This window comes from Mustela nigripes, chromosome 1, assembly GCF_022355385.1.
Source record: "Mustela nigripes isolate SB6536 chromosome 1, MUSNIG.SB6536, whole genome shotgun sequence".
NCBI classification, from domain to species: Eukaryota; Metazoa; Chordata; class Mammalia; order Carnivora; family Mustelidae; genus Mustela; species Mustela nigripes.
This window is the reverse complement of record NC_081557.1, coordinates 9,307,476-9,330,313: the sequence shown is the minus strand read 5'-3', so window position 1 is coordinate 9,330,313 and position 22,838 is coordinate 9,307,476. Positions and strand designations below refer to the sequence as shown.

Sequence of the window (22,838 nt, the reverse complement as noted above, 5' to 3'; positions counted from 1 at the left end):
GGGAGCCTGCCTCTTTCTCTACCTGCTGCTCCCCCTGCTTTGTGCTCTCTCTCTCTAATAAATAAATAAAATCTTAGGGAAAAAAAATCATGTCTACTCTAGAGACAAAAGATCTCATTCATTCTTCCCTATAAAGAGGTCTGTCTTTCCAGTCTTTCTACTGAGTCAAATTTTGGTCTCCAGCATCCAGACACTCAGGTGGAGGGAGAAGGAAGGTCCCTTTACCTGGGGCTTGAGCTGGGGATTGGTGGGGAAGTTTCTGGCAGTGAAGTCTTGGGGTACAGTTGTGTGCTCTCCCCACTCTAGAGCCTAGGGACCTCCCCTAGCTTCAGCCTGGAGTTCTGGGTATTGGAAGAATCAAAGATGCCACCCTCCGACCTGAGCACCAGGAAGCTCCCCCCGATCCTGGTGATGGGCTGGGGTGGGGGCAGGCTCTGGACGCAGCCATGGATCAAATAAAGGGCCTGGGCTGCTGTCCCAGCTCTGCCCCTAACCATCTGTGTTTCCCTGTATCTCACCCAACTCCTTGAGGGCAAGTGCTCTGAGCCTTCATCCGTGAATAGGATACTCTGTGCTTACAGGGAACTGGTGAGCTTCAGGTCCCTGGTCTCTGAACCTCTTCCCAGAAACAGGTCATCCTGGGCAGTGAGAGGCCCACGGCTAGCTGTTAGCAATGCCATTCCGGGAGCCTCCATCTTCATGGGTCCTTGGAAATGGGAACCTGAGACCCATGAGGGTTGAGAGCAGCTCAGAGTCCCGAGGTTTCTGCAGCACCAGGTGCGGTGGGGAGCCATGGGCAGGAGGGAGGTGGAAATCTCACCTGAGCAATGCAGAATAGGGAAAGGATCCAAGTTCCTAAGCTCCCTGATCTGCCATCAGCCCCCTCGGGCTTGCTTCCTGGTGCAAGGACAGAGAGATGGGTGGGCGCCAAGCTACGCAGTGGTACAGAAGATCCCAGAAACCTGGGAGTCTGGCCTCTGGAAAGTTTGGGTTTTTTCCCCCCTGGTTCCCTGGGAGGTTGAGCTGCAGGGGAAGTTCGCACCATAGGCTGTTCCTCTGGTTTTCCTGGAACCTTCTGGAAAGCCAGCCAAGAAAGAGTTCTGCCCACAGGGCCCTGGAGCTACAGATCCTCTCTTCCCTGCACGCAGGGAAGGCTGTTCTAGCTCTCCCTGGGGGAACGCCCTCAATGATAATAATAACAGAAGTACCGTCGTCGTGGCCTGTGGGAGTGTTTTCATGCTCTGGGCAATTTCTTCATATCTTATCTCATCCAGTTCTCCCAACAAGTCGAACAAGTGTTCTGTTGGTCTTACAGATTAGGAAACAGGAGCAAAGAGGCCATCCTACCAGCCCTCCAGAAACCCGCTCAGCCCGCGCTCCCTCCAGCATTGCAACCGAGCGCCCCCTCTCTATTGAGCATCAAGGAAGGGGGTTCCGGACATTTAGGGGGCCATCAGCTACCTCCGCCTCCCCACTGGCCCTGATGCTCTCTGAGCAGGATGGTGGCCTGTGTTGGAGGCGTGGGGTCACAGAAGCGTCCTGCAGCGGTTCCCGTGGTGTCACACCATCTGGGCATGCAACTGTTTTGATTTCAGTGATTCGAGCTCAGCAAAAAAGACACTACAAAGAGAAAGCTATGAATGCAGATGCTCAGGCCAAATTTAGAAAAATGCTTGCATTCTCTTGAGGAGAGGAGATGCGTGGGCAAGAGCGATGCTGGGGCTTCTACCGAATGTGCAAGTTTTTGTTCTGATATTGTACTTGAAAAATGAGAGCCACATATGGTATGACGATGAGGCTGGTGGTAGGTCCACCAGTTTCTAGCACATCATTACCTGTCCTTTTCCGTAAGATTGAAATATTTCACAATTAATACTGTTTGTCATGTTTGTCCTTCTGTGGGACGTTGGGGTAGGGTGAATAAGGACCCCCAGAGATACTCAGATCCTTATCCCAGGACCTGGGGGTATGTTAGCTTACCCAGCAAAAGGGACCTTGCAGGTATGATTATGTTGAGGAGTTTGAGACAGAGGGTTATTTGGGTGGGTCCGACGTAGTCATAAAGGTCATTAGAAGAGAGGGCCAGTTGGAGGAGACCAAGAGTCTAGAGAGGTGAAGACAGAAACATAAATCGGAGGGATGTGGCTACAGGTCCAGGAACATGAGCAGACCCTACAAACCAGAAAAGTCAAAGAACTGATTTTCCTTGGGGATTTCCAGAAGGAACATGGCCCTATTGACATCTTCCTAGCTCCTGCAGGACTCATTTTAGACTTGACCTCCAGAGCTGTGAGATAACAAACTTGTGTTGTTTGAAGCCACTTGAGTTTATGGCAGTTTGTCACAACAACATGCACTTGGAAGGTCAACAATTCCACCAGTGGGTGGCAGTGGGATTTCTCGAAGGGGGAACAAGACAGCTGGGAGAGGCACGCCTCCCACCCAGGATGGTACTGCTGGGATTCCTGAGTCCTGAGTCCCCAGCCCTGTGCTTTTGCTAGAGTCCCATCAACTCTAACTTCAGCAGGAGAGCAAGGATGCCTATGGTTTGTGGAATGAACATCAACACTCTTTTTTTTGAACATCAACACTCTTATCATGGCCTCAAATACCTAGTTCCTCCTGAGGTTCCGGTGCCAAGTTACAAAATACTTGGTCCAAGGTTTAACTGCCTACCTACGGCTTCTCTTCTGGGTCTTAACAAACAAACAAAAAGACTGAATTTCCAGCAGGTGGACACCCAAGTTCTAGTCCCTCACCCCACGCCCTCAACTTCCTTGTTCTGCGGCTGCTCTGGAGGTCACTGGGCAGGTGGCTTCCGACCTCCAAGCCAATTCAGTAATTTGTGAGCGCCCCGTCTGCAATGGTGATGAGTTCTGGGGGTAGGAGGGAAGGGGTCCTTTTGGAGATGTCCTGCTCCACTGACCTTAGTCGTTCACAGTCTTTTAGGGGAAACTGTGACACATACCTGGACAGTCGCAGAACAAGGCACATGTGACCGGTAGGAGGGAGGGCTCCAAGATCCCCCATGTCCTGACTGACCTAATGGTTAGGACTCCAAACTCACTGCCCATTGCCCTCCCAGACTTGAAACTCTGCAAATGGGGTCCTTTGTCCTGAAGGGGCCCAGAACCTTACTAGAGAGACAAAAACACAGAGAAATAAAAAAATCACTCGCAGTACCCAATAGTATTGGTAAGGAGGTGCGTGCCTTCTTAGTATCAGGACAGCTCTGGGGACTCTGAAAGGAGTAGTGAAGGCTTTTCCGGGGAGGTGGGATTCCACTTGGGTCCTAAAGGTCCTCAGAACTTGTGGTGGGAAAGGCAAGGAGGCATTTGCTGCTGTTGGGGGGTGCGGTTAAAAATGTGAAGGGAGGGACACCTGGGTGGGTGGCTCAGTTGGTTGAACATCTTCGGTGCAGGTCATGATCCCAGTGTCCTGGGATCGAGTCCCACATTGGGTTCCTGGCTCAGCAGGAAGCCTGCTTCTCTCTCTGCCTGCCATTCCCCTTGTTTGTGGGCTCTCTCTTTCTCTCTCTGACAAATAAACTGGGGGGGGGGGGGGGGACTCTGAAGGGAAAGGGACAGAATGAGCGAAGATGTGAAGGTGCTGACAACAAAAGTTCCCAGTTGTGAGTTGGACAGGAGGGTCTGGCGTCAGCTGCTGGGAAGGTTGGGTTTGGGGGAGGGAGGGGGGTATAATCTATGCTCATTCAATGAACCCCACGTCAAACCCAAGTGCGCCTTTAGTGACGCCATCAGTGCCTCCCTAGTACCTTCCCTGGTGAATCCGTCCCCGAGCGTGGAGGGAACCCAGGTATTCCTGAGCTTTGGCCGGAGCAAACAGGATAAGGAGGAAATCTCTGAGAGGGAGGGACTGTCTTGTAACTCAAGGTGCTCAATGTGTTGCGTAATGTGTTGAAGTGATAAGCGTTAACGGGAAGAACTCAGTAAAGGAGATTATTCCCGGGAATAATGAGAGACACTGACTAGGGTTCAGGGCCAGTCACCTTCCCTAAAAATCCATCAGAAGTGCAGCAGGAAGCAGACGGGCTGTTCTGTAGCTCACATGCAGATCTGGCCAAAGGATGAGGGAAAGCCACTGCTGCCCAAGCCAGACCGGACGGTCGGTAGAAACAAGGTAAAGCAGAGGGGCTCCCCACAAGTGGCTGAGTCCACATGGGGGACGGGGGACTCTGGAGCCGGTGGGGACCAGGAGGGAGGGAGGTGATGTGACATTTCTCCCCCTAGAGAAAAAACAAGGGGGAAGAAAAGACCTGCGGATACGATGATGCCTGCCGCTGGAACGTGAGAGGAAATGGGTTGGAGAGAAGCGGTGAGAGCTGCAGGCCGGGAGGTTGGGGGAGCCGTGAGGATAATGCATGAGGATAATGCACGGTAGCCAAGATGGGGTAAAAACAAGATGATTATGCAGAAGGCAAAGGCTCTGAGAACAATAGGTCATGGGAAAGAGGAACAAAGACCCCAGAGCAGTCCTGCTGTAGTCCCCAGGATTCGGTTACACAAAGGGGACTAAGAGTCTTTGCCAGACACAGTGACAAGCACCCTGCTGTCTGGCTGGGCTGGGAAGCCGGGCTCCGTGGAAAGTGTGGACATACAGCGAGCCTTCGTGGATCGGATGGGCTTTCTTTGTGGAGTGAGACATGTGGGGTCTTGCAGTTCAGCAGAATGACTATAAGCCCTCATCCGGGCCATTCGGGGCGCTGGAATGTTCCATGGCAGCATTGCTATGACAACGCATAAAAAAAAAAAAAAATTAGAGCCTAGCTCAGTGGCCAGCATTTTAATTGTGTCTGATAGTTCTCCGTGATCTGGACGGTAGGGGTAGGGTACCTCATGGAGGACAGTATGACACAGTGCTTGAAGTATAGTATTTTGGGCTTGTGAGCCCTAATAAATCCTACTTACAAACATGGGGCACCTGGGTGACTCCGTGGGTTAAGCCTCTGTCTTGGACTCAGGTCATGATCTCAGGGTCCTGGAATCAAGGCCCGCATCCGACTCTGCTCAGCGGGGAGCTTGCTTCCTCCTCTCTCTGTCTGCCTCTCTGCCTACTTGTGATCTCTGTCTGTCAAATAAATAATTAAAATCTTAAAAAACAAACAAACAAATGTCAATAAATTGAAGAGGCCCTAAAATGAGGGAGGAAAAGCTGCTTTTGGGTAGGCTGCGGCTGTGGCTTACCTAGTAGAGGGAGGGTCAGAGAAATGGGAAGGGGCTTCCTACTGGGGGTCTGGGTGTGACCTGTCCTGGGTTCACTGGCATTTCCTGTTGAACCAAATCTAAGAGACAGAGCCAAAGGCTTCATCTGTTCTCTAGGTGACCCATAGTGCTTGCCCTGGCAGAGTTGTGTGCGGAGCACTGGGCTTTATTGCTCTGGGCCCTGGAGACCCATAACATGATCCGGCTATTCGACACCTGAAGAAATAAAATCAGAGATTGGGCTTCTGCCACTTGCTAGCATTTTGACCTTCTTTGCCTTGGGTTTCCCCTCTACCCCCCACCCCCGAGAACCGTTGTAAAGATCTCTAAATAGTGAAGTCAGCAGAGACCAACAAAACCAGGTCCCTCTTGAGCACTGTTGACAAAGCTCGTGTGCGGATAGACTGGAGCCCTAACTAAAATAGAAACTATGAAATTATGATAGAGACTCTCTGTAAGATAATATCCTTACAGACTTGTTTCCAAAACTTCAAAAGCACAAAGGACTCAACATTCATGTGATCCCTTTACAAATAAAGGATTTCTGTAAAACGAAAGACACAACGGCCAAAGATAACGAACAGATAACAGACTGGGCCAGGAGAGTGCAGGAACACCATCTCTAAACCAAGAGGAGACTCAGATCTAGAACAAACAGGACCTCCTGCTCATCCACAAGACAGAAGAACTGAATGGAAACACCAGCAAAGCATAATGGGTAATTTTCCGGATAAGAGACTAAAGATCTGAACAAACACATGGAGAGAAGTTTACTGGGTACAGCGTAATGGCAGGTTGAACTAAGGAGATCTCCCTTTCCACCTGTTGGGCAAAATTTTAAAAGCTGAGCGACACCTCCCGGATCAGGGATGTGAAGCCCTAAGTTCCCTACATGACCGAGAGTGAGGTGTAGGGGGTGTAGCTTCTGTGCAGAGCAATCTGCCCTATTTAGCCAGACTATCTCCACCTACCAACCAATAACCCATAATCTGCTCCTGGGACTGTGTGTGTGTATCCTGAACCCTCTCGTGCAGGGGACACGTGCATGTGATGCTCATCATAGCCGAGGGCTCTTGTGGGGGCAAAGAACTGGGTACAGTCCAGGCTGCTTCGGGGCGGGCATGGACAGGTGTAGACCTGGTGGTGGCATTCTAGGGATCATCACCAGCCGCAAGGCAGGAGGGTAGGTGGGTCACACCAACACAGTGCCACGGGAAGAAAGCGCGCATGCGTCCTGATTTACAGGGACATAGCCAGCAGGACTAAAAATGCAAATACATGTGTAGAAAACAAACAGATTCCAAAACACAAACAGGGGCAAACAGGAAACATGTCAGGGTGGTTGTTTGTGGGGGAAGGGAGAATGGGAATTGCACTAAAAGGAAGACGTTATTTAGAAAGAGGGTTTAGCCCAGAAACTGGCGCTCCCGGAGGGTTCATGATTATTGGCTCACCAAAAAAGAGCAGTGCAGTGTGTCGACTGTATCTTAATAAAACTGGAGGGAAGACAAGGAAAAGTCCAGACAGTGAGTGCTATTCCCCAAGCGCATATTTTGGTAATAAGCTCCAGGAGGAGACAGGGTTCGATGAAAATGCACAACTTCAACAATGGTGCAGGCGCTTTGGAAGATAGTTTGGAAGTTTCTCACACAGCGAAACATCCTCTTACCATACGATCCAGCAGTATGCTCCTTGGTACTGACCCAGGGGAGATGAAAACACGTTTCTAAAAACCTTGCACACGATGTTTCTAGCCCTCTGATTCATAATGACCCCAACTTGGGAGCAGTCTGGATGTCGGTCAGCAGGTGACCAGATGAATAACCTGGTCCACCTGGACAACAGGATATTGCTGGTGCTCTCTAGCCATGGAAAGAAGTGGAAGAAATTTCAGAGCATGATACTAAGTGAGAGAAACCCACCTGGAAAGGCCGCATCCTGTAATAATTTCAACGAGGTGACATTTTGGAAAAGGCAAAGCTGTGGAGATAATAGAAAAGACAGCGGTCGCCAGGAGTTGAAGTGGCGGCATAAACCTACAGGGCGCAGAGGGTTATGAGGCCAGTGAAGATACTCGGTATGCATGTCCATATACATTCGTCCAAACCCATAGAATGTACAACATCAAGGGTGACCCCTATAGTAAACCGTGGATGTTGGATGATCGCGATGTGTCAATTAAGGTTCCTCCTTGTTTTTTTTTTTTTTTGTTTTTTGTTTTTTTACAGTACCATTCTGGTGAGTGAGATGGGTAATGGGGAAGGCTGTGCATGGGGGCGGGGCCTGGGGTGTGAGGGGACATCCCCATACCTTCCTCTCAGTCTGTTTGTAAACTTAAAACTGCTTTGCAAAAATGAGGTCTTAAAAAAAAAAGAAAAAAGAGACAATGCGGTCCACACCTGTCTTGTGTGTGCCATTTTTCAGGGGCCTTGAACAGTGTCTGGCAATGAATATGTCTTGAATGATGGAGCAGAAGCGGGTGAGTGTCTCAGCAGAATGCTTGAGTCTTCTACACCACCCGGAGGAACATTCTGGCCCTGTCCTCAAAGGGCTGAGTTAGAGCTGACCACGTTTTTGTATTTCTTTCTTTTCTTTTCTTTTTTTTTTTTTTTTAAAGATTTTATTTATTTATTTGACAGAGAGAAATCACAAGTGGGTAGAGAGGCAGGCAGAGAGAGAGAGAGAGGGAAGCAGGCTCCCTGCTGAGCAGAGAGCCCGATATGGGACTCGATCCCAGGATCCTGAGATCATGACCTGAGCTGAAGGCAGCGGCTTAACCCACTGAGCCACCCAGGCGCCCCACGTTTTTGTATTTCTACATCTCATCCACCAAGATCTCAAAGCCTGCACCTGTCAGCCAGCTGTCCCTACAATGCCACCTCCCTTGAGTTAGACCTCAAGACCCTTGCTGGGAGCTCTGGAGGCTTCCACAACTTTCCATGAACCCTGCTGGAGGAGCCATCCCCTGGGTCTGTAGATCCAGGAAGCACTAGCATTTGGTTGGCTCAGGGAAATGAGTCAGCCTTTTGCCACACGTGGATCCAGACGGAAGGGACAGCAGACTTCAGGGCGTGAAGAAACATATCTGACAACTTTGTTATTACATCAAGAAAGCTGGAGTCAGCAGGGGCACTTGGCGGTCAGCAGACCAACAGGATGTGACAGGGTCTGTTCTGACCGCACCCTTCCCAGCACTTATAGGACAAGCCAAAGGGGAAAGCCCAGGCAGCATGACTGGCAGAAAAGTGGCCGTTTGGGCATCTGTTTGCTATTTTACAAAACCACGTCTTGAACAGATAAGGCAGGGCCTTCTTGGTGTTACCGTGTGTGCGCAGACCAAACGGCTTCAGGAGAGTGGCTCCTGACCGTGAAAACACCTGTTCTGTGACCCTCACACTTGACACCATCACCTCCTGGTGGCTGGGCTTCCTTAGCAACCTTTCCTTTTTTAAAAAAGATTTTATTTATTTGACAAAGAGAGACACAGCGACAGAGGGAACACAAGCAGGGGGAGTAGGAGAGGGAGAAGCAGGCTTCCCGTGGAGTAGGGAACCTGATGCAGGGGCCGGGATCGCGACCTGAGCGGAAGGCAGACCCTTCACCGACTGAGCCCCTCAGGCGCCCCTCCTTAGCAGCTTTTAAGGGACATTTGCTTCTGCTCCCATTTTGCTCACAGAGGCCATGGGCTTCCTCTAGGAACGTCAGGGCAGCGGTGTCAAATGTTGGTAGCATGTTAGAATGAGGCAGAGAGCTTTCTAAAATCCCAGGACCCAGACTGCACCAGATCAATTAAACTAGAACCTGTGGGAGTCGGGGGGTGGGCATCAGTGCTCCCTAAACTCCCCACGGTGGTCCCCGTGTGCTGCCAAGGCTGAGCAGCACCGTTGTTGTAAAGATCTGTTCAAGTGTGAAACGATCCCATCAGTGAAGGCTGGTGCCCCCACTTTCGTCCTGGGCGTTTCCTGGGCCAGACTGTAAGTAAGAATCCTCTGTCCAAAGCCCATGGTCTGCTGGCCCTCCCTCTGTGGGTCCCAGGGGACGTGGCTTTGCTGAGGGCACAAGTGTGACCAAAGGCCTTCAAGCCCTACCAGCCATCAGAGCCTCAGTATCTCTCCTCCTAGATCTGCCATTTGCCTGGTGCTGATTGGAGGGGACTCTGAGACCCACACTTTTTCCTCCAGCTCTCCTCAACTCTGCCTCAAGATGGTCTGTCCCATAGTTCTCCTGCCATGGAAGGGTGGGACTAGATTTAAATGGACAAGATAACAGATGTAACTGAGAGGGTGTGAGAAGATTTGACCCTATCTGCCAGAGTTACGGTCGGCACAGATCCTGGCAACCATTTGGGCTCTCCTCCTAAGAGAAACTTTCCAGATAGCTAAGACTAGAAAGGACAATAGCTAATACTTTCCCTCCTTCCTGTCTGTCTTTCTTCCTTCCTCCCCTCCCTCTCTTTCTCCCTCTCTCCCTTCCTTCCTTCTTATTATTCGAGAGAGAGAAAGAGGGGGAGAGAGGGCATGTGTGAGAGAGAGGGGAGGGGCGGAGGGAGAGGGAGAGAAGCAGACTCCGCGCTGATCATGGAGCCTGCTGTGGGACTTGATCCCACAACCCATGAGATCACGACGTGAGCCAAGAGTTGGACGCCCAACTGAGCCACCCAGGCACCCCAACACTTTCTTTTTAAGTGGTGGTAAAATAGACGTGGCCCCAAATTTACAGTTTTCACCATTTTTAAGGGCACAGTTCAGTGGCATTAAGTACATCACACTGGTATGCCAGCGTCACCACCATCCTTCTCCAGAACTTCTCCATCTTGTGGAACTGAAACTCGGTCTCCATTCAACAAAAATCCCTACTCCCCCCTCCACCCCCCCCAGCCCCTGGCAACCACCATTTTGTTTTCAGTCTGTGAATCTGACAACGCTAGGTACCTCGTAGATGCAGAATCCTAGAGTATTCATCCTTTTGTGACTGATTTATTTTCCTTAACATCACTTCCTGGAGGTTCCTCCATACTGAGTGATACTCCTCCGCCTGAATAGACCACATTTCATCCATTCCTTCATCAGAGAAGGACGCGTGGGTTGCTACTACCTTCGGGTTACACGAGAACCAAGCACTCTCCACGTGCCAAGCGCTCTGTGAAGTTGTGCGCTCATTTTCACATTCACCTGTGTAATCCTCCCGACATGTGAGTTAGGTTCTATTATCTTTGCCATGTTTCAGACGAGGGAACTAAGACACAGAGACGTAAAGTAGCTTGCCTGGGTAGCCAAGCAAGTCAGGACTCCAGCCCGGCTTGTGAGGGCAGCAGATTTCGCTGGGTCGCCTACCTGGGCCAGTTGTCTGTGATACGACAACAGGAGGGCACTGTGGCCACCATGTGTTCAAATTATTTGACAGGTAGGAAAACTGAGGATGTAAGGTGTGAAGTGACTTGTCCTGTAGCTATGGTGACCATATTATCTGAACCCACACACCAAGATGCATGGCTTCATTTTTTTTTTTTTTTTTAAGATTTTACTTACTTATTTGACAGAGAGAGACACAGCAAGAGAAGGAACACAAGCAGGGAGTGGTGAGGGAGAAGGAGACTTCCTGCCGAGCAGGGAGCCCAGTGTGGGGCTGGTTCTCAGGACCCTGGGATCATGACCTGAGCCAAAGGCAGACGCGTAATGACTGAGCCACCCAGGCACCCTGGGTTTGATATTTTTAATACATCTTGGTTTAAAAAAAAAAAAAAAAGTCAAGGGAGGTGGGAGGAGTAATTTGAATGAACCCTAAACTATCAGTGGTGCTGAATCATCTTGAAGGTTTATAATGGGCTCACCTAGGCAGAACATTCTGGATCAGCGCTGTTCTGGAGGACTTACGCCCCTCCCACTGCAGTCCGAGTTCCGTCTTCATTTAGAGATCACCAGACATGGCTGAGGGAGCCCTGAGTGTGACTCCTCCTGGTGGACGTGGGTCATATCAGGAAGAGCTGATTTCTGCTCTTGCACAACATGGCCCGGGGTTTAATCCCGCCTGGTCGCAGCCTGGCTCACAGGACACGGAGTCTCACAGGGAGACCAGGGAGGACAGAGGAAGTTAGATTAGCCCAGTCCATGGGAAGGACGCACAGCAGGGTCTTGGGCCGGAGAGGACAAGGAGACTCTGCTTCCAAGGACTCCTGAGTCACACTTTCCACCTTCAGATTTCATCACGTTCACGGTTCGCAACAGCCCCCTGGTAATCCCCCCCTCAGGTCCCAATGAGCAACTCATTTTCACATCGCTACCACGTAGATCTTCTAAGACGGGAGGTTACTGTCCTCCTCAGAAACCCACAGTGGCTCCCCATTGCCTGCAAAGTATAATTAGCGTGACCCCACCCGGCTTAGGATGTCCTCCATTCCTGAGCCCCAGACTTCCTCCCCAGCCTCATCTGCGACCTACTTCCTCCCCATGCATACGCTCTAAGACACTCTGTGAGCTGCCATGCCTCCCCTGGATGCCTTTTCCTGCTCATCCCACACCCTCGGTGCCTCCTCCTCTGCAGACCTGCCCCTCCGCTCCTTCCTCAATGCCATCACTGCAGATAGCAGGTGGGTCTACTCAGCCCTAGTGGGGTCCTGTCTTGCCTTCCCGTAAGGTGTTTGCAAGCATTTCCCCATAAACACAGTAAGTTCCTTGAGGGCATTGACCATGAACTCACCTTTGTGAGGGCAGAAACCCGAACTCTGCTAGTTCTCGGCAATATGATATCCTCTCTGGGTACAGCATCCTTTCCCAACCACCACCTCTCTGTCCTTTTTTGTGTTACAGCAATTCTTCAAATGGAATTGGAGGAAGGTGATGAGTGTTGAAAAGCGGTCATGGTGAACATTGTTCCTGCCTAGAGTCCAAGGCACTGATGACCTAGGGCAGGACAGAGTCTCGAAAGGAGGGCCACTCAAGCAGGCAGCTGCGCAAAAGAACAGCCCTGTTTTGTCTCCTGTTGCCTCGACCCATTGCAGATGGAATGTGGTCCCCAAGGGGTCACCAAAATTCCTTTCTCTAAGCAGATCCCCTGGAGCAAAAGCCCAGCACATTCTACTCTAGGCCTCCAGTAGCATTTGCCTCATTCAGCATCAGCCTCCTTCCTTAGTCCTCTCCTCTTGTCCTCAGGCTGGTCCTTGCCTAAATCCCCAAACTGGATTGTCCTCTTGGGATCAACTCACGTCAGTGATGCTCTATCTTCATTTGGGTGTGCTGTCCCCAGACCCCTCGGCCCCTCACAGGAGGTTGTTTGCTACAATAATGCAGAAGAACTAGGCCTTGGTCTACATTGGAGATCTTTCTGAGCTCCAGATCAGGATTGCTGACTCCTAACTGAGTCATCCCAGCTGGGCATCCTAAACAGCCACGATGTCCCTCCTAACTCACTGAGGCTCTTACTGGGAGGCATAAACTTACATTATTGGCCCCAATTCCTTACCCCTCTGTCACCATGCAGGCAGAGTAGATTCCTCCAGCCCTTGATTTTGGGCTTGGCCATATGATGTCCTTCAGTCAAGGGAAAAACACTGCCCCAGATGAGCTTCTCACTACTGCCATGAGAGGAGCTTCTTCTGGGTAGCTCCTGCCTCCTGAGTCAAGCTCAGAATGAACACACCTGATAGGGCTTCGGTGGCCGATGTTCAAACCTCGTGTGAGGGCCCTGCTGACCCCCAGAGCTGTGAGAACAAAGGACCCTGGTTTTAAGCCCCTGAATATTGGGCTGGTTTGTTACACGGCATTTTTGTAGCAATAGCTGACCCATACAGTCTTCCATACAGGTGAATGTATAAAATAGAGGCACACAAATTAAGATTAGTTTCACAGGGAAAACCCACGACACTGCCACTGAGGTCAGGAAGTGAAACATGGCTCGTTGTACCTCCATGTGCCTCTCCCTGATCACCAGCCCCCATTTCTCCCTCAGCCCTTGAAGGGATCACAGTTTTGACTTCTTAAAAAATACAATTTTTTACTTTTCTTCATACCTTAGGGTCCAGATATGCCTCCCTCACTTAGGTAGTTGGCTTTTGATTGTCTTTGTTCTTGATATAAGAGAAATCTTCTGGTTTGTGCATTCTGTCCCCATTTTATTGGCTCGATACGCTTCATCATAATCACCCTTATTGCTACACAGAGCTACGTGTGTTCATTTCCATCACTGTGTGTTGTTCGTTATGGGAACAAGCTATACTTTATTTATTCTGTTGATGAGTAGTTCAGATGTTTCCTGTTTTTGTTATTACAAGTAATCCTGTGGGAGCGTTCCTATGGATCAGGGGTTGGCAAACATTTTCTGTAAAGGACTAGATAGTAAACCTTAGAGGCATTGTGGCCACATATGGTCTCTGTTGCATGTTCATCTTTGTCTTAAAATACATTGAAAAGGCGAGGTCTGGATGTAAGAAAACCAGTGGAGGAGGTGAAGCAGGGCAGTGACAGGGCTGAGCTCTGCTTTAAAAGGATCACTTTGTGTATTTGGGGAGGACAAGAAAGGAGCTGGGGAGACATAACAGAAGGTTACTGTTGGGGTCTCACAACAGTAGTAGGAGCTCAGGCCAAGCTGCCTAAGTTGCCGGGCCTCAACCTCCTTCTCCAGCATTAGCCTCTGCTTCTCCCCCTTAGGTGCCCACAGCTCCAGCCACCCTGACCTGAGCCAGTGTCTGGGTCAGCCTGCTCTCTTCCCTCAAATCCCCACACGCCATTTCTGCAATCCCTCTCTGCTAACCCAACAAGCACTGTTCAGATAGCCTGTGGATCCTTCCAGGGCGGATCCCTATCCCACTAGACTCCTCCAGCTGCCAGTGAGGTCATCCCACACCATAAGATGTAATGATAAATGTGATACAGACCCTAAATCTGAACTTTAGACACCTCTTATCTTTGGGTTTTATCTTTATAATTATGCCTACCACAGGCCATTGAGTAGGCACTGTAGACAAGAACATGGAGCTCATCCATTATCTGGTAACCCGGTTGGAGATCAGCAGGGGAGATACAAGGCTGACTATGGCAATTAGGAAACAGGGCCACGCAATGAGCCAGGAGGCTGGGTCACAAGGGAAGAGACAGTTTGGTAAAGGGGTCAAACCACTGGAACTTACAGGGTATGTGGACTCCTTCAAGAATTGAGGAAGGTAGGGATGTCTAAGCTTGGCTTCCAGAGCAATGGGCCCCCACACGATGCTGGAGAGAGTAAAGCTAGAGGTGTCCAGGGCTGGAACTTCCCTAAAGAGGAAGCTAGGAGCATACCTAATTGTGGCTTAACAGATACATCTCTCTTATCTCTTGTCTTGCCAGTTAGCAAGTGGTTTACAGCCGCCCCCGTTGTAAGGTGTGACCACAGGCACCGTTCCTGTTCCGTGGGAGTTCCTGGCTCTGTTCCCACCTGTTCTCCAGAGAAGTTGCAACACAGGGCTAAATTCGTGCATTAAAAAAAAGGAAAGTCAAACCCTCCAGTTAGTTGGCTATTGAGATTCTAGATAAAGAAAATGGAAGGACAGAGGGAGGAAGAGAGGAAGAAGGAGGTGGAGCTGAGCCAAGGCGAGGGACAGAGAATACTGGGGAAGGAGAAGTACATTATTTTGCTTTTTTTTTGTTGTTTGTTAAATAAACTTTTATATTACTTATAATAGTATAAGAAAGAATGTGTTTTACTGAAGCACAGAAAATTATTTCAAGATGGGGTTGACCATTGTTTCCCAAACTTTCAGGAACAGGGACCGATCCATGTATTACCAGTTCAAGAAGAAGTAAGTATAAGAGTGAGGAGGAATTTTCTAGAATGTTTCATAGCAATCTGAGAGAATGATTTTTCTTCCTTTCTCCCTCCCTCCTTCTTCCCTTCTTTTCTCTCTCTCTCTTTCTTTCTTTCTCTTTCTCTCTCTTTCTTCATCCTTTTTAAAAGATTCTTTATTTTTAAATAATCTTTACACTCAACACAGGGCTCAAATTCACAACCCTGAGATCAAGAATTGCATGCAATCTGAGGGTTTTGAAGGGGCGGGGGGGTGGGAGGTCGGGGTGCCAGGTGGTGGGTATTATAGAGGGCACGGATTGCATGGAGCACTGGATGTGGTGCAAAAATAATGAATACTGTTATGCTAAAAATAAAAAATAAATTTAAAAAATTTTTTAAAAAAAGGAAAACAAACAAACAAAAAAGAATTGCATGCTTTACCAACTGACCCAACTGGATGTTCTAGAGAGTGATTTTCTCATTGTTGAGTCTAATAATGACAAGAGAATTTATGTTTTGTTCTTTTTAAAATTTCATTTTCTTAATGAAGGGCAAACAAATTCCTTCTCTAGGTTTTTCAGCTATCCTGTGGGTTACACTGGTTTAATACGGAATAACAGGAGAAAAGTATGCACATTTATTTAATATAAGTTTTCTGCAACCTGGGAGCCCTGATAAGGGTTCCATAGTAATGAAGACCCAGAGAAGTGACAAAACCTACATGTTTTGACACCAGGTTGAACAAAGAGAGGCAACTGTAGATAAGTCACTAAAACATAGGGGAGGCTAAGGGAAGAGAATTATTTTAATAATGTCTGTACAGAACTTTCTCAACTTCAAATTCCTGTCCTTGATGATAAGAAATATTAAAAGTCTTAGGAACCAAAATGCAACTCTCTGAATGGGTTTTCCCCAGGACCACATCTGCCCTCCAGGTGACTGTCAAGATCTCCACGGGTGTCAGAGCTGTTGAAGGCAGTTCAGAATGTCCTGGATCCTGCTGAGAAATGTCTGCCACCTTAAGCTTCTATCTCAACATTTGAGGCAGGAGGCTATAAACCAAAACTCAAAAGAAGCACTTCTTCTTCTTCTTCTTCTTCTCCTTCTTCTTCTTCTTCTTCTTCTTCTTCTTCTTCTTCTTCTTCTTCTTCTTCTCCTTCTCCTTCTCCTTCTCCTTCTCCTTCTCCTTCTCCTTCTCCTTCTCCTTCTCCTTCTCCTTCTCCTTCTCCTTCTCCTTTCTTCTTCTTCTTCTTCTTCTTCTTCTTCTTCTTCTTCTTCTTCTTCACTTAACCAACTGAGCCACTCAGGCATCCCAAAAGAAGCGCTTCTGAAGGAATCCATAAAGTCCACACATCTACTTCTCTCAGGGAGGCCAAGAAGCAAGTCTTCAAGGAACTCTGAGTCCAGCTGGGAAGATGACATAGCACTGAACGTGCCAAATGATAACTTGGTGACGGGTACAAATATGGTATAATACATTTGTCAAAGCAGCACGTATGCATGTGGAGTTCAAATTAATGAGAGAAATTACTGTGTGAAGAGAAGCTTCTTTGAAGACGGTGAGCTGGGTCTAAAAGGCTGGTAGAAGTTTAATGGAGAGGGAGTGATTTGTTGTTTTGCTTTTTGGCTAGAAGGCGAAGGAGAGATGGCAGTAGAGTCATGCTGGCTGGAAGTCACCTGCAAGTGACTCAGGTCTGTATCTTGGGGTTATTTGCACGCCAAGGAGTTATAAAACCAGACTCGAGAGCACCCGTGGTGTTGCCTATAATTGCATGAATTGTGATAAGGAAGAGGTACTCTGGAATTAGGGTTGGCCAACCGGGGTGATGACATCTCTGGTCATATATAGTGGAGGAGAAGTAGGAAGCTTGGCATTTCCAAGGAGAATGGTCAGTGTCATCTAAACATAAAATGAATGTGAGCGTGACTGTCTGGAATATGCAGAGGGACCTGTCCCCATCCCAGCCCCTCTATAGTCAGCGTGGTCTGTGGGTATCTCTCCCATCCTGAACCTTGTGCTCTAGGTAAGTTCCCAGACACACAACGCAGAGAGGGGGTGGGGGGCTGCAAGGTAGAGCGGAATTCTTTGCCCAGGCCCCTGGAGCACAGCCTGGGTAGCTTCTGGCAGGGTGGGACCATCAGCCATGTTACACCACCTGGTCTCTTTCCAGAAAATTCTCTCACACCCTTCAGTTCATAAGTTAAACCTCTTTCTTTCTGGGAAAAAGGTGAGGTGGTTATTTTTCACTTTCAGAAATCCTCAAGAGACAAAACCAACATTTAAGGACCAGAGGGGAAACAGAACAGATGGTCTGCCAGCTCTCTCTTGCTTAGCACTCAGAGTGGGCCAGTCCTGCAGGAGGCTTGCGAGCCCTTGCTGGACCCCACTATCCAGGATCCTTTGCCTATTCATGTAGTAGATACCAGTGTAGGGAACTGAGAGGTAGGGAGCAAACAGTACAGCACCCACAGCCCAGAGAGCCTCTGCTCTCCGAGCTCATCATGTTCCTCCACTCTGGCTCAGCTCCTGAGTTCTTGCTACCCAACGTGGTCAGAGGCCTAGGATCATCTAGATTCTTCCTTCTCTTTTGCACTCCTTCCCCTCATCACCCTCCTCTCTCCCTCATCATCTAACTCATCTCACACTCTCCATCTCACATACGCACGGGTGCTGGGTATGGTGGCTCTCTTTGTGTGCGAGTCTGGATGTCTCCAGAGTGTTAAATTTAACAAAAGATAAATAAAATTTCTCAAATTGGCCCCATGGGCTCTGTTTGGAACCCAGAAGCTCCCTGCATCTTTACTGTCTCGGTGCCTCCCGCCCTTGCCCTGCTCAGTCCCCAGCCTCCATCTCCCCCTACCAGCCAACCTTTGAATGACCAATGTTTTTCCCTCCATACTGAATGTACATGTGGGGGGGGGGTCCCCTCCTTCTACACAATGATTTAAACTGCTTTCAACTCAAGTTGCTGTGAGATGTAGGGCAAGGTTAAGCCCTCTGCCAGGCATGAGTTCTCCTGGGGACCAGGGCTTGGGACCCCGGCTCTGGTGCAAGTCCAATGGCCCCAAGGTGTAAAGAGGAGCCATACCTGTGCTCCAGGTCCTTCAGAATGACAGGCATAAACATGCCACCGATCCTCGCCAGTGCTTTTGCTTTCAAAGGGCTCTGAAGACTATTACCATCTTGTTTGAACCTCAAAACAGACCCATGGGGAAGTCAGGGCATGTTTTTGGTTCTTTCCCTCTGCGTGTTCTTGGTAAGGCATGAAATGCATGCTTCCCCCAGAGGAAGGCTGACACATGTCGGCCTCCAGCAAATTAACCACCTCCTCTCAACTGACTGACTTGTCTGAAACACGGTTCCAGTGCCAAAGGAAATAGAAAAGAGAAGCCTTGTAGGAAAAAAGAAAGCAGACACAAATTTCAACTCACTAGGATATATATTTTTTTAATTTGTTTTTTATTTTTTGTTTCTTTGAGATTTTATTTATTTGACAGAGAGAGACAGCCAGAGCTGGAACACAAGCCGGGGGTGGGGGTTGCGAGAGGAAGAAGCAGGCTCTCTGCGGAGTAGGGAGCCCGATGCAGGGCTCCATCCCAGGACCCTGGGATCATGACCTTAGCTGAAGACAGGTGCCCAATGACTGAGCCACCCAGGCGCCCTAGGATGTATTTTTAAAGGCATGTTATTTTTATGCAACAACAACAACAATAACACACTGATTCTTTGGGTGCCCAGCCCGAAATCCCGAGGTGAGCTAAGGGGCCCAGAGTGATTTTAGTGGTAAGAGTGAGGTATAATAGCAGCAGCAGACTTATCTCCTGATTCTCTTGAACCAGGAGCGGCAAGAAGAGGTTTTCTCGTTGAATGCACAAAGACCTTGACATATGAATTGCTCACCCTGCACATAGATGAGAAACAGAGAATCCCAAGTCCTGGAACCAGAAATGGGTTACCTGATCCCCCGACTCCATGGCCCATGTCTCTTAACGGCTGCACTAGAGGTCCCCTGGCTACACCAAATGGTTTCCTGGTTAGGGTCAGAGCTGGGATGACACTCGGGCCTGGGATTTCTCCATCATACCCGTTGTCCTCTCAAATAGTAGCCAAGGGCTCTCCTGGACGCATGGGGGTGTAGCCGGCAACATCCAGATGGTGGGAAACTCTTCATGTCTGCTACAAAGAAATGGTAGTGAAGGGAAGAATCCAGCAGGAAGTTCAGAAATTTAAGAGACTGAAAAGACTCATGTCATTAAAGATACGCAAGCCTAAATAAAATATACGAGGCACACCTGGGTAAGAAACTGCCAAAAGCTGAAGTCTTGATTGCTCTACAAGGCAGGAGGAGAGCTCCCATTGGGGGAGGGGTGTGGTTGGCGCGGGGCGGGGGGGGGGGGGCCCTCAGAAGGGATCCTGGGAGTGGCTGGGAAATCTCTCTTGACCTGGGTAGCAGCTACCGCCCCGTGTTCACCTTCCACTGATCTGTTAACCCGTATGTTTGCTTTGTGTGGTTTGTTTTATTTTAAAATTCATTTTATTGTTGTGTGTACTTGGGTTTTATTTGACAGCAAAATGAGTTTAAAAATTTTCCCCAGGGCTAGTCCCAGGGCTGCCCCACGAAGGCCCCTCCTTCTGGTGTCTGTCCTTCCATCCTGCCTCGGCCATAATCTTGATCCATTCAGAACTTTTCTAGGGCAGGCAAGGTCCAGGCAGGCTTATTGCAAGCCCATCTGTGTGTGCGTGTGTGTGTGTGTGCGCGTGCGCGTGTCCCCCTCCTCCATCGCAGATATCCCCGCCTCACTTCTCAGATACACTTTTCTGGGTAGAAGCCTCTCTGTTCACAAGTCCATTTGCCTCTGTGGCCACTTTCAATCTTCACAACTCAGGCGTGAGAAGATCCCCCGGGGGGAGGAGTCTGACCAGAGTCTCTGCTCTCTGGGAGGTCCTTAGTGCTCCCAAATTGCTTCCTGAATGGAACCTCCCGATGTGGCTTGCAGAGACCTTCTCTCTCAGTTGCTCATATTGGTTTCACTGCCCACCTGGTTGTCAGGGAGGCTTCCTGTTTTTTGGGGGGTGTTTTATTATTTTTTTTTAGATTTGTTTATGAGAGAGAGAGTGCACCTGTAGGCACACACACACAAGCAGGGGGAGGGGCAGAGGGAGAGGGAGACGCAAACTCCCTGCTGAGCAGGAGCCCGAGTTGGGGCTCAGTTCCAGGACCCCAGGATCCTGACCTGGGTGTAAGGCAGATGCTTAACCGACTGAGCCACTCAGGTGCCCCAGACCTCCTGTTTTTCCCACAGAAAGATCACCTGCCCATCTGCATCTGCTCGTTTCCTCTCTTTCTCTTCGCTCTGGTTTCACACTAATTTTTGCTTTTTTTTTCTGCTTTTGGGGAAAAAAATGGAAAGGAAAAAAAGGGAGCAAGAGAAACAGAAAATAAACAGACCTCCACTGGCTCCGTCCGGGATGCTGTCCGCTTGGCCACACGTGCCCTCCACTGCCCCAGGGTAAGGAAGTCACCCCTCCCTGCCCCCATCCCTCACACAGGCCCTGGTGGGAGCGGGCGCTGGTGTCCTGCTGCCGTCTGTGGGGGGGGGGGTCCTGTGTACCTCATGGGGCATTTGTACTGTCTCTTCTCTCCAACAAGGCGAGAAGAACCTCCCTGCAGAGGAGCTCAAGGGTCCCCAGAGAGGCCTGGGCAGAAAAGATAAAGTGGAAAAACCCACAGTCAAAAAGGAAAGAAAAACAGAGGTGTGGCCTTAGAAAAGGACAAATGTCTGTGTTTCCCAAACATGGCTGCCAGACGCTAATGACACACACAGGAATTCTGTCTGCCTTTGGTGTCCAGGGGGCCATCATCTTTTCTTTTTTTGGTCCAGAACCAGTTTTTACTGGCTAACCACCTCTGAGGTCCTTGCGTTTTCCTTGGGTCTGTTGCCTTATGGGCTATTTTGTCCTCTCTGTTTTCTCTCCTGCTGCCCCGTCCTCCTTGGCCTGGAAAGATCCCAGTGAACGCCATCGGACTGGGTGTGCGCCAAGAGATGGAGCGAATGAGGGACTGGGAACAGAGTCCCTTCACTTTCCGCCATCTTAGCGGTTCCCCTTCCTGCATTCCGTCATTTTGACAATCCTAGAAGTACCAGTTGGAGAACAAGCCTTAATAATAAGTCTTTGCACTGTAGTGAGGCTCAGGGGGACCAAAGTAGCAGGAGCTAAAGGTGGAGTTTGAGGGATTGCAGATGAGGTATGGACAAGGTCCAAATGATACCCAGACCTGTATGAACTCAGGGTTTCCACACGCAGCAAAGCTTCCTGGATCCACAATGACACCTGAGCCGTGGCTTTGTAACCCCTCCCTGTGCAGCGGATGTGCAGATACTCCCCACTGGGGATCAGTACCCCCTGCTGGTGCCTGCTCCGACCCCAGCCCCCTGTGTGGGTGGCACTGAGAACTGGGCCAGGAACAGTCTTCCTTCAGCTCGCCACTGGTGGAATCTGACGGGTTTGTGGATGGAAATCACGTCCTGGCTCATACGGGTAATTCAGCCTCAACATGAACACACGGCATGCCAGAAAAATCCAAAAGAAAGTAAATTTGGGGAGTGCATTCGTGTCGTAAGACAGCTGTAACAAATTACCGCAAACTGGGTGATTCTGAACGACAGAAATGCACCGTGTCCCAATCCTGGAGGCCAGGAGTCTGGAATCAAGGTGTTGGCGAGGCCATCCTCCCTCCTAAGGCTCTAACGGGGGAGGATCTTTGTTTCTTCCAGATCCTGGGGTCTTCAGATGTTCTTTGGATTGTGGCAACATCATTCTGCCTCCGCGCCTGTCTTCACATGGCTATCTCCTCTGTGTCTGTGTCTTCTAGGGACATTCGTCATTGGCTATCGGGCCCACCTGGGTAATCCTGATGATCTTACCATGAGACCTTTAACTTAATTATATCTGCAAAGATCATGTTTCCAAGGGCATGGACATATCTCTTTGGGTTCCACCACTCAAGCCTCTGTCAGTGATATTCCCAGGGTTTGGCAAATGCCCTCGACTCCTTCATGGTGTCATGCCTGTTGTGCACCTACTGTGTGCCCGGCACCGTTTTGGATGCTGGGGACACAGGAGAGCAGGTTTCTGCTCTTCATGGAGCTTCCATCCTAGGGGGAAGCGACAGGCCATATCTCATTAGATAAATAAACAAAAAATATTAGGGAACCGCGAGGGCCCTATGGGAAATGCAACGAGGCCCCATAATGGAGCAGCAGGGTGGCCTGCTCCAGACTCAAAGGAGGGGTTTTTGCTGCAGAGATGATGTGAAGCTGGTGTCCAAGTGCCAGAAGGCGCCACCGTGCGAAGACGTGGCAGAGAAGCCGCACGAGCAGAGGCCCTGAGGTGGGAGTGAGCTGAGTACTTTCGAGAAGCAGAAAGACAGCCAGTGAGGCTGGAGCTCGGTGATCAGGAAAGCAAGTGACACACGATGGGGCTGGAGAAGCAGACGGAGTCCGATCACAGGGGCCAGGAGGCCAGGTTGGAAGCTTAGCTTTTATTCCCAGAGCCGGGGGAATCCGTTAGGTTTCAAATAGGGGGACACTGTGAGCTAACCTAGGATCTGGCTGTTCAGTAGGGAATGAACCAAGGAAGGGGCAGGTCTACAGAAGAGGCAAGTTACAAGTTAGGAGGTTCCTTCTGTGACAGCCAGAGCAGGGGGACAGGAGTTTGGACCAGGGTCTGGTTATAGGGGTGGAGGGGAAGATTCCAGAAGCCTCCTGGAGGTACAGGTGAGCAGACTTCCCACAGATTGGTCCTATGGGGTTAGAAAAAGAGATACTCAAGAATACATCTTAGGTTTTAGAAGCAAG

General features: G+C 49.6%; 1 long non-coding RNA gene across 1 annotated transcript; it reads left to right on the top strand.

Moving 5' to 3' along the window:
* Positions 1 to 4,045: 4,045 nt before the first annotated feature.
* Positions 4,046 to 21,826, top strand: LOC132006895 (uncharacterized). Its single transcript, XR_009401257.1, has 5 exons — positions 4,046 to 4,140; positions 14,953 to 14,991; positions 16,610 to 16,670; positions 20,391 to 20,489; positions 21,756 to 21,826. It is a non-coding gene; the product is annotated as an uncharacterized LOC132006895 (long non-coding RNA).
* The last annotated feature ends 1,012 nt before the right edge of the window (positions 21,827 to 22,838 follow it).